The 3,912-nt window shown below is 51.6% G+C and overlaps 1 long non-coding RNA gene across 1 annotated transcript; it reads right to left on the reverse strand.

Moving 5' to 3' along the window:
• Nucleotides 1-264: 264 nt before the first annotated feature.
• Nucleotides 265-2,999, reverse strand: LOC144365898 (uncharacterized). The gene is made up of 3 exons (XR_013424626.1): nt 2,694-2,999; nt 1,380-1,694; nt 265-1,300 (listed from the first exon to the last, which is right to left on the reverse strand). It is a non-coding gene; the product is annotated as an uncharacterized LOC144365898 (long non-coding RNA).
• Nucleotides 3,000-3,912: the final 913 nt, after the last annotated feature.

The raw sequence follows: 3,912 nt of genomic DNA on the forward strand, positions 1-3,912 counted from the left end.
GCTTCCAGAGGCTCCAAATAGCAGCTGTACATGCTACTTCCACAGCAGCCTACACTATCACAGTCTTCCCTTGTTTTGAGCCCCACTCAGAAACAGGAGCTTTTCAGGTCACTCCAAATAAACAACAGGCCTTTCCCACTCTTTTCTTGGGCACAGCCCTAGTGATATTCCAAGCAAACATTTCTGACCAGAGGAAAGTAGAACTAACATTCCCCTTGCTCCCCCTGCTGGAGAGGCCACAGGTGAGAGCAGCAGAGAGTGCACAGTTGCCTGGCCTACTAGTGGAGTCACCTGGAGGGACCCTGCTGTGGGGCAGTCTGCCCTAGCCTGTGGGGACCAACACCCCTAGGGGCTACCTGGGAAAATTCCTGACATCAGAGAAAATGAATAACCACAGCTGCCCCCAAATGGACTGGTCTCTTTCTCCAGATGGTCAGGGTCATCAGCTATTCTCCTGTCCATGTCATCTGCAAGGCCACTAGGAGGAAGAGCTGTGTGGTGGGAACTGGGAGGCCTGAGTGACCCAGAGGACATATTGAGGAGGCAACTCCTGAGGGGGGGCGGAGGTGCTGCCCACAGAACAAAGGAGGTGCCTGTGATGCAGAGCCATGGGCCTGCTGTATACGGGCCTCCCAGGGCCTGCACTGGTGGGACTCTGGCAATGTCAGTCTTTTTTTTTGTTTGCTCGTGACACCTGGAGAGGCTGGCAGAGAGCAAGGCAGACAGGAAGGGACCACAGGCATAATGTTCATGGGATTCTTCTTCTATTTCTAAGCACCCAAAAATAATGACTCTTTTATTCTGTGTCCCCTGGAGGCCATGATAATCTAGCCCACACCAATCAGCCCACCATTCCCAACACAGCCCCATGGACAAGGCAGCAGGGCCTGAGAGAGAGACAAGGACAGAGCAGGAGCCATGGCACAATGGCTGCTCACTCCTCACCCTGCAGCCAGAAGAGGCTATCGCTGGACAGTGAAGGAGTTGACAGCCCTGGCTTTGGGCAGCACTAAGGGGGTAGCTGGAGGCTTGGCTTCCATCCCTCACAGATACACAGACCTCCATCCTCTCTTACAAAGGCTGCTCAACTCCATGGCTCTCTGAGAAGCAGGAGGCATGAGGGGCCCTATATCCCAGACAGGCCCTGCCATCCTCAGCCACTGAATTATTTTCTCGCCTGAACCCTCTGCAGCTGATGTCCTCCTCTTCTTGCACGAAGGAATACAAGAAAATAATCCCAGGAGTAACAGTGGATACCACCACAAAGGTGGCCATTGGCTCTCCAGCAGCAGTGCAGTCCCTGAAAGCAGGCTTCTTACACTCTGGGTACCACAGTCTCAAGGCTTCTCCCCTCTCACCACCCAGGGTCACTGACTCACCTGGTTGGAAACTCCGGCAGGAATGCCCAGGCTCACCACAGGACACACGGCCAGTGCTGTTGTTCCCTCTGTATCCCACATAGCAGCAGAACCTCTGCTCTTGTCCTTGGGGAATCCTAATGGACACCCAGGTCTGGCAGGTCCCATTCACATAGGGAAAAACACCCCAAGACTGCTGGGTGTCCTGGCTCCGTGGTTCCCCATCCTGAAGCCAGGTCACAGAGATATTCTGGGGATAAAAGCCAAAAGCCCAACATATCATGTTGATGGTGTCCTCCAGCGCCTCACCACAGGTCACATTTACTGCTGGGGACACTAGAGAAGAAAGGGCAAAGTAAGTCAGACATGTGACCAAAGTTGTTCCCCTCTAAGGGATGGAACAGGGCTGACCTTCTCCACTCTTCTGACTATTGTCAAAGTCCTCATTGAGCCCAGACCCTGGAAAGTCTGTTCTCAGCCTGGGGCCTGAGTCCTCTAACTAGCAGGAGCATGGGCCTCGGGCTTGTGGCCTCGCATCCTCAATTCCACATATTGAAGTTGAGGAGAGGCTGTTTCAGGGACTCCTGGTTTTTGAGGTTCAGAAGGGCATTTTGGGGAGGTCCAGGGTTGTGGAGCCAAGTTGGAGCTCTCTATATTAGCAAGCTGGCAGGCACTTAGGCAGGGGGGGCTCACTAGTGTCTGGGCACATACAACCTCTTGTCTCTGTCTAGTGGTATAACAGGACAGGAAAACCACAACAGACACACACAAAAGCTCACACAAGTTCCCCTGGGCAGAGGCTCCAGAGGAGAGAGAGGAGCCCTTCCAGGAGACTTGATATCTCCTGAGTCTTCCACAAAGCTCTCCCTGCATGTGGGCCCGGTAATCCTTGCTTTGAATGCCATCTGCATCCCAGGAATTCTTGACTTCCATTGCCAAGATCTGAGCTGAAGATGGTTCCACTTTCCAGCTGCGTGTCTCTGGGTGGTAGGAGAGGAAGGGCTTCCCATCATAGTGGAAATTCCAGAAGCCCCTGGTGTGGTTGTCCTCTTCAATCTTGCAACCCCAAGTCTCCTGGAGGGAATGAGACCCTGCCTGCACCCTCCAGTCACTTTTCCATCCCCTGGCCCTTATGCCTCCCTGCCCACCAAGTAGAAACTCCAGCCCACAGAAGACCCCCAAAGTAATTCTCCTCAATATCCCATGTGCTGAGCTGCATGGAGCCCATTTCTTGCTCTCCCAAGTCAACTGCAGTGAAAAGAGACAGGACCCTGCTCTTTGCCACCAGTCTCCCAGGAGAAAGCTCATGTCACCCTTGCTCCCACCCACACTCACCTTCTTTCTGCTCCTGCTGGGCATTGATTTCTGCCAGGGTTGCTTTTAGATTCTTGCTGTGCTCTATCAACTCCCAGATCTCTGTGTCCCAGCTCTCAGTTCCCAAAGGTTTTTCTGCCCATAGCTCCTGGGGCTTTGCACTTTCTTTATGGTGACTATCATAGTGAAGGAAGAGCTGATGGTCCCAATAACAATCAGCAAAAAACCTTGATTGCACTGATCCACCTCGGGACCTCACTGTGAGGTTATAGTGAAGACTGTGGGTACCTGTGGAAGAGGAAACAGCTGATGACCCTTCTACCTGTGGACAAGTGCTCACCAATGCTCACCACAAAGGCTCTGCTGTCCTGAGCATCTGAGGAGGCAGCAAACACACAGACAAAGGGACAGAAAATAGATTTCCAATGCAATGAAGACAGGAAAGTAGAGAGGAAGGAGAGGGGAAGTGAGGGATGGAGAAAGGGGAATTGGAGAGGGGCAGCATGTAGGCCAGGGCCCAAGACAAGGCCACAGACTTGTTTAGGGTATAGGGAGTGTTTGAAATGAGAGGCTGGAGCCGGGTGCTGTGGCACACAACTGTAACTCCAGTGGCTTGGTAGGGTGAGGCAGGAGGATCGAAAGTTAAAAACCAGCCTCAGAAAAAGTGAGGCACTAAGCAACACAATGAAATCATGTCTCTAATTAAAACACACAAAAAAAGTCTGAGGACATGGCTCAGTGGTAGAATGCCCCTGAGTTCAATCCCTGGGAGAAGAAAGAAAGAAAGAAAGAAAGAAAGGAAGAAAGGAAGGAAGGAAGGAAGAAAGGAAGGAAGGAAGGAAGGAAGGAAGGAAGGAAGGAAGGAAGGAAGGAAGGAAGGAAGGAAGGAAAAGAAAAAATAATGGAGGCCAGGGGCCCAGAGGGGTGTGCTGCCTCTGCACAGACTTCTCACAGATAAGGTGGGACAGGCAGGAATTTTAGTGGGAGGGAGGGTTGTAGCCCCAAAAGTGTTGAGTGCTGTTGTACCCTAAAGGAATGTAAAGCTTTGGGCTGGGTCCTAATCAGCATCTTGAAGCTCCAGATTGAGAGATCCTGCTAGCATCTCCTGGGACTCCACAGGTCTCAGTTTCCAAGACCTGATACATCTTTTCAATAGATGGTGCTAGAACAAATGGATTTCCAAATGCAAACAACAAAGTTGGACAATTTACTTACTCACATACAGATATTTACTCAGAAC

This window comes from Ictidomys tridecemlineatus, chromosome 8 (assembly GCF_052094955.1).
Source record: "Ictidomys tridecemlineatus isolate mIctTri1 chromosome 8, mIctTri1.hap1, whole genome shotgun sequence".
Classification (NCBI taxonomy): Eukaryota; Metazoa; Chordata; class Mammalia; order Rodentia; family Sciuridae; genus Ictidomys; species Ictidomys tridecemlineatus.